Source organism: Chiloscyllium punctatum, chromosome 7, assembly GCF_047496795.1.
Source record: "Chiloscyllium punctatum isolate Juve2018m chromosome 7, sChiPun1.3, whole genome shotgun sequence".
NCBI classification, from domain to species: domain Eukaryota; kingdom Metazoa; phylum Chordata; class Chondrichthyes; order Orectolobiformes; family Hemiscylliidae; genus Chiloscyllium; species Chiloscyllium punctatum.
In genome coordinates, this window is record NC_092745.1 from 36694761 (window position 1) to 36707625 (window position 12865).

General features: G+C 58.4%; 1 protein-coding gene across 4 annotated transcripts in view; it reads right to left on the reverse strand.

The window, feature by feature from the left end:
- Nucleotides 1–12865, reverse strand: part of cep350 (centrosomal protein 350) — a 166295-nt gene that overhangs the window by 150235 nt on the left and 3195 nt on the right. The window contains exon 1 of one of the 4 annotated variants that reach the window (XM_072573396.1): nt 5015–5445. The exons of the other annotated variants lie outside the window; for them this stretch is intronic. The gene's annotated coding sequence lies outside the window, so the exon portion shown is untranslated. Of the gene's footprint in view, nt 1–5014; nt 5446–12865 lie in introns of those variants that run through there. 4 annotated transcript variants of the gene reach the window in all.

Below are 12865 nucleotides of genomic sequence, written 5' to 3' on the forward strand. Positions count from 1 at the left end.
ACTTAGTAAAACAGGCTTGAGACTCAATGGAGACTTGCCAGTGCCATACCTGACATATGCTTCCTTCTTTTTCTTTACCAAAACCTCAATTTCTCTCATTGTCTCGCATTTCTAACACCCACCAGCCTTGCATTTCACCCTAACAGGAACATACTATCTCTGGACTCTTGTTATCTAATTTTTGACGGCTTCCCATTTTCCATGTGTCCCTTTACCTGCACACATCCGCTCCCTATTATAGAGTCATAGAGATGTACAGCCTGGAAACAGACCCTTTGGTCCATGCCGACCAGATAGCCCAACCCAATCTAGTTCCGACTGCCAGTACTGTCAAAATTAGCCGTCCTCCTATTTAGAATTTCAACTGTTTCATCTGATCCATCCTTTGCCATCACTATTTTAAAACTAATAGACTTATGGTTGCTGGCCCCATAGTGCTCCCCTACTAACACTTCAGGCACTTACGCTATCTTATTACCCAACAGTAGGTCAAGTTTTGCACCTTCTCTAATAGGTACTTCCACGTACTGAATCAGAAAATTTTCTTGTACACACAAATTCCTCTCTATCTAAATCCTTAACACTGTAGCAGTCCCAGTCTATGTTTACAACGTTAAAATCCCCTACCATAACCACCCTGTTATTCATACAGATAACCGATCTCCTTACAAAATTGTTTCTCCATTTCCCACTGACTACTGGGAGGGTCAATAGGACAATCCCAATAAGGTGAGGATCTCTTTCTTATTTCTCAGTTCCACCTAAATAACTTCCCTAAATGTATTTCCAGGAATAGCCTCAAGCACAGCCGTAATGTTATCCCTTATCAAAAACGCTTCCCCACCGCCCCCCCTCCGAATCCATCCTTCCTATAGCATTTGTATCCTGGAACATGAAGCTGCCAGCCCTGTCCATGCGTGAGCCATGTCTGTAACTGCTATGATACCTCAGTCCCATGTTCCTAACCATGTCCTGAGTTCAGCTGTCTTCTCCTGCACTGAAATGAATGCAGTTTAATGTATCAGTCATACCTGCCACTTAATTTTACTCCTCCACAACTTCAGAGATTCCAACAGACCCTGTATTAACATATTTTTGACGGACTCAAGTTTCAATCTTTTCCAGGAGAAAAAAAAGGCTGAAGCTTTATCATCATGAACCTTGTGGCATCACCATTGACTCCAAACCTCCGGCCACCTGCTCATCACAGACTGCTTACGCTCACCATTTTCTAGCTGAAGCTCTGATCACATCTTTACGACATTCAGACTTCATTATTTCACTGCCTTCGTGGTTGGCTTCCAAACTCTTTAGCAAAATTCTTATTACCCTGGTATTATTCTCAACTTGAACAATACATTTATTACAGATCACCTTACTTATTGGTTCCAAGTTTCAAATTGAATCGCTCTATACATCTGTATGTAACCTACTTTCACGTACAGAAATGGCTCCCTGAATGCACTTATGTCACTTTCATCACCTAAGCCCAAAGGACTGAAATTTCCTCACTAATTCCTTTTGATCAAACAAGTTACTCTCTACCTTTAAGACATTTAAAATCTACCTTTTTTTAGTCAGAATAATTCTTGCCATTTCTACTTATTTTCCTTCCCCCGATGGGATTTTATCTACATTGTTAAACATCACAACACCAGGTTATAGTCCAACAGGTTTATCTGGGAGCACTAGCTTTCGGCATGCTGCTCCTTCTTCAGGTGGTCATGTTTACCTTAGCAGCACCTCAAATCTGTCCTCTACCAGGAGGTAAGAAGTGGGGACATTTATTGTTGCGTGTACAGTGTTTAGCCATAGTTGCAACTCCTTAAACACTGAAGCAGTGGGTGTCCGTGAGCACCAAGACCTGGACAAATTTAGGCTTACACTACAAGTGGTATGATATGGAGTTGAAATTAATCTTATACAATATGGGGGCACACAGGAAAATAGAGATTACAATCTCAGCCATGATCTTATCAAATGGCAAAGCAGGCTCAAGAGATCAAATACCTGCTCCTAATTCACGCTTGTGTTCACACAAGTGCCGAACAATAATCAAATTAAAACAAAAAAGCAAAGTTCTTTTTCCCTTTAACATTCAATAGCATTACCAACACAATCGCTCAACATCAATACACTGAATGTTACTATTGACCAGAAGGTGAGTTGGTCCAGCCATGTAAATACTTTGGCTTTATGAACAGATCAGACATTTGCTGATGATTGCACAATGACCAGCATTATTCACATCGACTCAGATATTGAACCAGTCCATGACCAAATGAAGCAAGACCCTGGACAATATCCAGGTTTGGATTGACAAATGGCAATTAACATTTACATCACACAAGTGCCAGGAAATGACCACTCTGGCAAGTGAGAATTTAACCAGCACTTTCTGACAATCAATTGTGTTACCATCACTGAATCTCCCATCAACATTACTACCCAAAACGGAGCTGGCCCAGCCATACAAATACTGTGGTTATATAAACAGATCAGAGCCTGGAAATTATGAGAAATTTCACCTCTTGTCTCCCAATGACTGTAAACATGCACAAGGCACAAATCAGGAGTATAATGGAATTCGCTCTGTTTGCCTGAATGACTGCAGCTCCAGCAACACTGAATCAGCTTGATATCATCCAAGACAAGGCATTATTGATCAGCACCATCAACATGAAACATTCACCCCACTACCCACATACTGTAGCAGTAACTTGCACGTCTACAAACTGCTTCAATACTACCTCCTACACAAACAACCTCGATCAGAAGACCATAAGACATAGCAGTGGAAGTAAGGCCATTCGGCCCATCGAGTCCACTCCGCCATTCAATCATGGCTGATGGGCATTTCAACTCCACTTACCCGCATTCTCCCCGTAGCCCTTAATTCCTCGAGACAACAAGAATCTATCAATCTCTGCCTTGAAGACATTTAGCGTCCCGGCCTCCACTGCACTCTGCGGCTTTGAATTCCACAGGCCCACCACTCTCTGGCTGAAGAAATGTCTCTGCAGTTCTGTTCTGAATTGACCCCATCTAATTTTAAGGCTGTGTCCACAGGTCCTAGTCTCCTCGCCTAAGGGAAACAATTTCCTAGTGTCCTCCCTTTCCAAGCCATGTATTATCTTGTACGTCTCTATTAAGTCTCCCCTTAATCTTCTAAACTCCAATGAATACAATCCCAGGATCCTCAGCCGTTCCTTATATGTTAGACCAACCATTCCAGGGATCATCCGTGTGAATCTCCGCTGGACACGTTCCAGTGCCAGTATGTCCTTCCTGAGGTGTGGGGACCAAAACTGGACACAGTACTCCAAATGGGGCCTAACCAGAGCTTTATAAAGTCTAAGTAGCACAACGGTGCTTTTATATTCCAACCCTCTTGAGATAAGTGACAACATTGCATTCACTTTCTTAATCACAGACTCAACCTGCATGTTGACCTTTAGAGAATCCTCGACTAGCACTCCCAGATCCCTTTGTACTTTGGCTTTACGAATTTTCTCACCGTTTAGAAAGTAGTCTCTGCTTTTATTCTTTTTGCCAAAGTGCAAGACCTCGCATTTGTTCAGGGTGAATTCCATCAGCCATTTCCTGGACCACTCTCCCAAACTGTCTAGATCCTTCTGTAGCCTCCCCACTTCCTCAGTACTACCTGCCTGTCCACCTAACTTCGTATCATCTGCAAACTTCGCTAGAATGCCCCCAGTCCCTTCATCCAGATCATTAATATATAATGCGAACAGCTGTGGCCCCAACACTGAACCCTGCGGGACACCGCTCGTCACCGGCTGCCATTCCGAAAAAGAACCTTTTATCCCAACTCTCTGCCTTCTGTCAGACAGCCAATCCTCAATCCATCCCAGTAGCTCACCTCGAACACCATGGGCCCTCACCTTGCTCAGCAGCCTCCTGTGTGGCACCTTATCAAAGGCCTTTTGGAAGTCTAGATAGACCAGCTAGAGCAGCAAGGGCAGCAGGTACATGGGAACCTCACCGTCTCCAAGTCACTCACCATTCTGACTTGGAACAATATCACCGCTCCTTCAATGAGCGATTCAAAGTCCTGGAACTCCCTCCTTAACTGCACTGTGGCATAACTACACTCCAAGGAGTGCAGAGGTGCAAAACTCCACCTTCTCAAGTGCAAATAGGCTTGGGTAACAAACACTTGCTTTGCCAATAATCCTGTTACCCATGAAAAAATGAGAAAAGTTGAAAAAAAATTATCCACACAATTGTAGTAGATAAGGACAAAAGAACAGACTGACAGGAAGGAATAGTCTTATTTTTCATCATGGCAAGAATCTCCATTGAAGGATGAAAACCAAATGGTAAGGAATAAACAAGAGGTAAAAACAAATGACTGCAGATGCTGGAAACCAGATTCCGGATTAGTGGCGCTGGATGAGCACAGCAGTTCAGGCAGCATCCAAGGAGCTTCGAAATCGAATTTTTGGGCAAAAGCCCTTCATCAGGAATAAACAGAGGCCTAGAGTGTAAATTTTTGTGGTTGAATTAAAAATGTACAACTAGCCAAAAAGATTGCAGAATTGTGCACACAACTTGCATTTGCCAAGTCTCTAAGTTTCTGCAGCCTTTATACAAGCTTTAAAAATATTGCACCTGGAAGTTGGCTGTGATGTCAAAACTGACCATGTCCTCAGGGAGTTTCAACTAATTGCACTCATTTGCAGGTTTTCAGGAAGACATTAAAAAAATTAACTACTGCTTCTCTGCACAAAAATACTATATTAGAAGTTAAAACAATTAATTTATTTATAAAATTAATTACATAACCCAACACAACTCAAAAATCTTTTCTGCCACAAGCAATGACAGCGAATTTGCTGCAACCTTATTTTAGTCAAATATCTATTGTCATTTTTAAATTTAAAACATTTAAGCTTTTCTAGCCTGCAAAAAAGGAGCGCTTCATAAAATTGACAACACAGAAGCAAGCAAAAGCCAGTCAGATTGTTACCCTGATCATAACTTCACTCACCTGCCATGTCACCTGCTCTTGGCATAAAATATTAAAGCCTTCATGAAAGAATTGCTCATACCTACTTCAGGCAGGAAGGTAGAGCCCTCCTGACATTTAACCCGTGAGAAAAAGAACCCACCAACACCCAGATAGGATTAGGTTCAACACCTTTCTGCCATCCTCCTATGGTTGAACAATGTCTGAATTATGGAACAACCCTGACAGACATCAGCAAAATTCAAGCAAACAGCAATCAGAAACACTGCCAGTGCTGGAGGCCAGGGCTGTGGTACCATCTGTGTTGACTGTGGTCACCGTCTTTCTGTGACCTACAGGCCTATTTGGATCAGAGGGTCAGAGCCTGCAGAGGGGGACAGTGGCACGGGATTCTAGGCACGAGAGAAACGTAGCTCCTGAGCTTCCTTCCCTCCAGTCAGGTGTCGGCCCACAGTCTCCCAAACCTGTCAACTGACCGGAGTCTCTCCTCCCCTCTCCTGGCCTTCGCCCCCTCCCCAATCTTGGACTTTCTCTCTGTCCCGAGTCCCCAGTCACTCTCTCTCTCTCTCTCTCTCTCTCTCTCTCTCTCTGCCTGCCTGTCCTCATCCTGACCTCCCCCTCTGTTCCCCCCTCCCTTGACCTCCCCCTCTCCCTCCCGCCTCCTCTCCTCTCCCTCTCTTCCCCGCACCCTCCCCCTCGCCCTCTCTTCCCTCCCTTCCCCTCCCCCTCTCTTCCACGCTCCCCATCCCCCCTCCCTTCCCCCTCTCCCTTGCCCCCCTCTCTCTCCCTCCCTCTCCCCCCCATCGCTTCCCCTTCCCCCCCCTCCCCCCCCCCGCTTCCCCTCCCCCCCCCGCTTCCCCTCCCCTCCCCCCCGCTTCCCCTCCCCCCCCCTCCCGCTTCCCCTCCCCCCCCCTCCCGCTTCCCCTCCCCCCTCACCCCCCCCTCCCTCAACCCCCCCTCTCTCCCCCTCATCCCTCCCGCTTCCCCTCCCCCCTCACCCCCCCCTCCCTCAACCCCCCCTCTCTCCCCCTCATCCCCCCCCTCCTCTCCCCCTCACCCCCCCCTCCTCTCCCCCTCACCCCCCCCTCCTCTCCCCCCTCCCCCCCCTCTCCCCCTCACCCCCCCCCTCCTCTCCCCCTCTCCCCCCCCTCCTCTCCCCCCCCTCTCCCCCTCACCCCCCCCCTCTCCCCCTCACCCCCCCCTCCTCTCCCCCTCTCCCCCCCACCCTCTCCCCCTCACCCCCCCACTCCCCCTCATCCCCCCTCCCCTCCCCCTCACCCCCCCCTCTCCCCCTCACCCCCCCTCCCCTCCCCCTCACCCCCCCCTCTCCCCCTCACCCCCCCTCCCCTCCCCCTCACCCCCCCTCCCCTCCCCCTCACCCCCCCTCCCCTCCCCCTCACCCCCCTCCCCCTCACCCCCCCTCCCCCTCACCCCCCCCCTCTCCCCCTCACCCCCCCTCCCCTCCCCTCCCCCTCACCCCCCCCCTCTCCCCCTCACCCCCCCTCCCCTCCCCTCCCCCTCACCCCCTCACCCCCCCCCTCTCCCCCTCACCCCCCCCTCCCCTCCCCTCCCCCTCACCCCCCCCTCCCCCTCACCCCCCCTCCCCTCCCCTCCCCCTCACCCCCCCCTCTCCCCCTCACCCCCCCTCCCCTCCCCCTCACCCCCCCACTCCCCCTCATCCCCCCTCCCCTCCCCCTCACCCCCCCCTCTCCCCCCCCCCTCACCCCCCCTCCCCCCCCCCTCACCCCCCCGCCTCCCCCTCACCCCCCCCTCCCCCTCACCCCCCCTCCCCTCCCCCTCACCCCCCCTCCCCTCCCCCTCACCCCCCCCTCTCCCCCTCACCCCCCTCCCCTCCCCCTCAGCCCCCCTCCCTCTCACCCCCCCTCCCCTCCCCCCCAGCCCCCCTCTATCCCCCTCACCCCCCCTCCCCCTCACCACCTCCCTCCCCCTCTCCCTCCCTCCCTCCCTCCCCCCCCCCTCTCCCTCCCTCCCTCCCCTCCCCTCCCTCCCCCCCCCCCCTCTTCCCCTGTCCTTGTCCTGGCCCCAGCCTCTCCCCCGTCCTGGTCCTGGCCGCGGCCTCCCTCCCTCTCTCCCTGGCCTCCCCCTCTCTCTCCCTGTCCTGGCCCTGGCCTCCCCCTCTCCCTCGCTCTCCATGTCCTGGCCCCGGCCTCCCCCTCTCCCCGTCCTCTCCCTCTGTCCTGGCCCCAGTCCCTCTCTGTCTCCCCCTTTCCTGGCCCCGGCCTCCCCCTCTCCCTCTCCCTCTCCTCTCTTCCTGTCCTGGCCCCAGCCTCCCCCTCTCACTCTCTCCCCCTGTCCTTGCCCCAGCCTCCCCCTCTCCCTCTTTCTCTCTGTCCTGGCCCTAGCCCCGCTTTGTCTCCCCCTTTCCTGGCCCCGGCCTCCCCTTCTCCCTCTGTCCGCCCCCATCCCTGTCTGTCTGCCCGCCTGCCCCTGTCTGTGTCCTGGCCTTCCCCTCTCTCTCCCCAAGTCCACAGCATTCCCCCCTCCCCCAACCGACTTCACTTCCGCAGTGCCCAGATTTCCTCCCACCACACCCCCTCCCAGTCACCCCTCTCTCTCTCTTTCTCTCCCACCACACACCGTCCCAGTCATCCCTCTCTCTCTCCCTTTCTCCCCTGTGCCTGAGCTCCCACTCCTCTCTCCCCCCCAACATCCCCGTTCCGCCCAAACACCCCACCCGCCCCTCCCCCAGTGCCTAGCCTCCCACTGTGCCCAGCCTCACCCTGCCTGCCCACCCCTCCCCCATTTCTCTATCCTCACCCCCCCACTCCCTCCCCCTGTCTCCATGTCCCCTGTCCCTCCCCATCTGCGCACCCTACACGCGCCCCCATCCCCCCTCTTCACCCCAGCTGCCTGTCCTTGCCCTGACACACCCCCTCGTCTGCCTGTCCCTGCCCCACCCCCACACTCTCCCTTCCTCTCCTTCCCACTCCTCCCCCCCCGCCACATCCTCGTTCCGCTCGATCCCCCTGCCTGCCCCTCTCCCAGTGCGCAGCCTCACCCCGTCTGCCCACCCCTCCCCGTCTCTCTTTCCCCACCCCCCCAATCCCTCCCCCTGTCTGCATGTCCCTGCCCTACCCCTGACCCTCCCCATTTGCCGTACCCTACACATCCTCCCATCCCTCCCTCTTCGCCCCGTCTGCCTGTTCCTGCCCCACCCCCACGCTCTCCATTCCTCTCCTTCCCCATCTGCCTGACCGTGCCCTACATCCCCCTTCCTCCCTGCCTGTCCATGCCACAGCCTTCCCCTCTCCCTTCCTCCCCATCTGCCTGTCCTTGTCCTGGTCCCCAGACCCCGCCTTAAGGGTGTGTACTACGCAGTTATGTTTCACGTTCTATGTCTGTCCCTCCCCCTCCGTCTGCTTGTCTCTGTCCACGTCCCTGCCCCGGCCCCAGATGTCTCTCCTGCCCCCTCTCCACCTCCCTCCCACTATGTGCCTGTCCCGGTTCCGGACCTCCCCCTCTCCCACACCCCCGTTTGCCTGTCCCTGCGTACCCTCCCGATCTGCCTGTGTCCCCTTCCCCACCCCCAACCTCAGTCTGCCTGCCCCTTCACTGGCCTGCCCCCATATGTCAGTCTGCCTGACCCTGACCCCCAGCCTACTAAACCCTGCCCCAGTCCCCCAGCCTAAACCCCCACCTCCCCCCCTACCTGTCCCTACCCAGTCTCTGGCACAGCACCTCCCTCTCTCCATTGCTTCCCTTACCTCACCCCCCACCAACACTCCTGTCCCTCCTCAGTCCCTGGCCTCCCCCTCTCTCTCTGTCTGACAGCCTCTGGCCCCCACCCACAATTGTTTTCATTACAGAGAAGTTGGTTGTCTGGGGACTTAATGGAGACATACAAGATAATCAAAGGATTAGATAGGGTGGACAGTGACAGCATTTTATCCTCAGATGGTGATGGCTAGCATGAACAGAGTTTTAAATTTTAGGGTGGCAGATATAGGACAGATGGCAGAGATAGTTTCTTTACTCAGAGAGCAGTAGGGGCGTGAAATGCACTGCCTGCAACAGTCATAGACTCGCCAACTTTAAAGGCATTTAAATGGTCATTGGATAAACATATGGTTGGAAATGGAATAGTGTAAGATAGATGGGTTCCACAGGTCGGCGCAACATCGAGGCCAAAGGGCCCGTACTGCACTGTAATGTTCCATGTCTGTCCCCTCACCCTCTCTCCCTCCGGCGCCTCTGCCTCCTCTCTCTCTCTCTCTCTCTCCCTCTCCCCGGCCTCTCCCTCTCCCTCTCCCTCTCCCCGGCCTCTCCCTCTCCCTCTCCCTCTCCCTCTCCCTCTCCCCGGCCTCTCCCTCTCCCTCTCCCCGGCCTCTCCCTCTCCCTCTCCCCGGCCTCTCTCTCTCCCTCTCCCCTCTCCCCGGCCTCTCTCTCTCTCCCTCTCCCCGGCCTCTCTCTCTCTCCCTCTCCCTCTCCCCCGGCCTCTCTCTCTCTCTCTCTCTCTCTCCCTCTCCCTCTCCCCGGCCTCTCTCTCTCTCTCTCCCTCTCCCCGGCCTCTCTCTCTCTCCCTCTCCCTCTCCCCGGCCTCTCTCTCTCTCTCTCTCCCTCTCCCCGGCCTCTCCCTCTCTCTCCCTCTCCCCGGCCTCTCCCCCGGCCTCTCCCTCTCTCTCCCTCTCCCTCTCTCGGCCTCTCCCTCTCCCCGGCCTCTCTCTCCCTCTCCCCGGCCTCTCCCTCTCCCCGGCCTCTCCCTCTCCCCGGCCTCTCTCTCCCTCTCCCCGGCCTCTCCCTCTCCCCGGCCTCTCCCTCTCCCCGGCCTCTCCCTCTCCCCGGCCTCTCCCTCTCCCCGGCCTCTCCCTCTCCCCGGCCTCTCCCTCTCCCCGGCCTCTCCCTCTCCCCGGCCTCTCCCTCTCCCCGGCCTCTCCTCTCCCCGGCCTCTCCCTCTCCCCGGCCTCTCCCTCTCCCCGGCCTCTCCCTCTCCCCGGCCTCTCCCTCTCCCCGGCCTCTCCCTCTCCCCGGCCTCTCCCTCTCCCCGGCCTCTCCCTCTCCCGGCCTCTCCCTCTCCCCGGCCTCTCCCTCTCCCCGGCCTCTCCCTCTCCCGGCCTCTCCCTCTCCCCGGCCTCTCCCTCTCCCCGGCCTCTCCCTCTCCCCGGCCTCTCCCTCTCCCCGGCCTCTCCCTCTCCCCGGCCTCTCCCTCTCTCTCTCTCTCTCCCTGGCCTCTCTCTCTCTCCCTGGCCTCTCTCTCTCTCCCTGGCCTCTCTCTCTCTCCCTGGCCTCTCTCTCTCTCCCTGGCCTCTCTCTCTCTCCCTGGCCTCTCTCTCTCTCTCTCTCTCTCCCTCTCCCCGGCCTCTCCCTCCCTCTCCCTCTCCCCGGCCTCTCCCTCCCTCTCCCTCTCCCCGGCCTCTCCCTCCCTCTCCCCGGCCTCTCTCTCCCTCTCCCCGGCCTCTCTCTCCCTCTCCCCGGCCTCTCTCTCCCTCTCCCCGGCCTCTCTCTCCCTCTCCCCGGCCTCTCCCTCCCTCTCCCTCTCCCCGGCCTCTCCCTCCCTCTCCCCGGCCTCTCCCTCCCTCTCCCCGGCCTCTCCCTCCCTCTCCCCGGCCTCTCTCTCCCTCTCCCCGGCCTCTCTCTCCCTCTCCCCGGCCTCTCTCTCCCTCTCCCCGGCCTCTCTCTCCCTCTCCCCGGCCTCTCTCTCCCTCTCCCCGGCCTCTCTCTCCCTCTCCCCGGCCTCTCTCTCCCTCTCCCCGGCCTCTCTCTCCCTCTCCCCGGCCTCTCTCTCCCTCTCCCCGGCCTCTCTCTCCCCCGGCCTCTCTCTCCCTCTCCCCGGCCTCTCTCTCCCTCTCCCCGGCCTCTCTCTCCCTCTCCCCCGGCCTCTCTCTCCCTCTCCCCGGCCTCTCTCTCCCTCTCCCCGGCCTCTCTCTCCCTCTCCCCGGCCTCTCTCTCCCTCTCCCCGGCCTCTCTCTCCCTCTCCCCGGCCTCTCTCTCCCTCTCCCCGGCCTCTCTCTCCCTCTCCCCGGCCTCTCTCTCCCTCTCCCCGGCCTCTCTCTCCCTCTCCCCGGCCTCTCTCTCCCTCTCCCCGGCCTGCCTCTCCCTCTCCCCGGCCTGCCTCTCCCTCTCCCCGGCCTGCTCCCTCTCCCCGGCCTCTCCCTCTCCCCGGCCTCTCCCTCTCCCCGGCCTCTCCCTCTCTCTCTCCCCGGCCTCTCCCTCTCTCTCTCCCTCTCCCCGGCCTCTCTCTCCCTCCCTCTCCCTCTCCCCGGCCTCTCTCTCCCTCCCTCTCCCTCTCCCCGGCCCCTCTCTCCCTCCCTCTCCCTCTCCCTGGCCCCTCTCTCCCTCCCTCTCCCTCTCCCTCTCCCCGGCCCCTCTCCCCCTCCCCCTGGCCTCTCCCTCTCCCTGGCCTCTCCCTCTCCCTGGCCTCTCCCTCTCCCTGGCCTCTCCCTGGCCTCTCCCTCTCCCTGGCCTCTCCCTCTCCCTGGCCTCTCCCTCTCCCCGGCCCCTCTCTCCCTCTCCCTCTCCCCGGCCCCCCTCTCCCTCTCCCTCTCCCTCTCCCCCGGCCCCTCTCTCCCTCTCCCTCTCCCCGGCCCCTCTCTCCCTCTCCCTCTCCCCGGCCCCTCTCTCCCTCTCCCTCTCCCCGGCCCCCCTCTCCCTCTCCCTGGCCCCTCTCTCCCTCCCTCTCCCCAGCCCCTCTCCCCCTCCCCCTGGCCTCTCCCTCTCCCTGGCCTCTCCCTGGCCTCTCCCTCTCCCTGGCCTCTCCCTGGCCTCTCCCTCTCCCTGGCCTCTCCCTGGCCTCTCCCTCTCCCTGGCCTCTCCCTGGCCTCTCCCTCTCCCCGGCCTCTCCCTGGCCTCTCCCTCTCCCCGGCCTCTCCCTGGCCTCTCCCTCTCCCCGGCCCCTCTCTCCCTCTCCCTCTCCCCGGCCCCTCTCTCCCTCTCCCTCTCTCCCGGCCCCTCTCCCCGGCCCCTCTCTCCCTCTCCCTCTCCCCGGCCCCTCTCTCCCTCTCCCTCTCCCCGGCCCCCTCTCTCCCTCTCCCCGGCCCCTCTCTCCCTCTCCCTCTCCCCGGCCCCTCTCTCCCTCTCCCCCTCTCCCCGCCCTCTCGCCCTCTCCCTCTCCCCGGCCCCTCTCTCCCTCTCCCCGGCCCCTCTCTCCCTCTCCCTCTCCCGGCCCCTCTCTCCCTCTCCCCGGCCCCTCTCTCCCTCTCCCCGGCCCCTCTCTCCCTCTCCCTCTCCCCGGCCCCTCTCTCCCTCTCCCCGCCCCTCTCTCCCTCTCCCCGGCCCTCTCTCCTCTCCCTCTCCCCGGCCCTCTCTCCCTCTCCCTCTCTCCCGGCCCCTCTCTCCCGCCCTCTCTCCCTCTCCCTCTCCCCGGCCTCTCTCTCTCTCTCCTCTCCCCGGCCTCTCTCTCTCTCTCCCTCTCCCTCTCCCCGGCCTCTCTCTCTCTCTCTCTCTCTCTCTCTCCCTCTCCCTCTCCCCGGCCTCTCTCTCTCTCTCTCTCCCTCTCCCCGGCCTCTCTCTCTCTCTCTCTCTCTCTCCCTCTCCCTCTCCCCGGCCTCTCTCTCTCTCTCTCTCTCCCTCTCCCTCTCCCCGGCCTCTCTCTCTCTCCCTCTCCCTCTCCCCGCCTCTCTCTCTCTCTCTCCCTCTCCCTCTCCCTCTCCCCGGCCTCTCTCTCTCTCTCTCTCCCTCTCCCTCTCCCCGGCCTCTCTCTCTCTCTCTCTCTCTCTCTCTCTCTCTCTCTCTCTCTCCCTCTCCCTCTCCCCGGCCTCTCTCTCTCTCTCTCTCCTCTCCCTGGCCTCTCTCTCTCTCTCTCTCCCTCTCCCCGGCCTCTCCCTCTCCCCGGCCTCTCCCTCTCTCTCCCTCTCCCCGGCCTCTCCCTCTCCCCGGCCTCTCCCTCTCCCCGCCTCTCCCTCTCCCTGGCCTCTC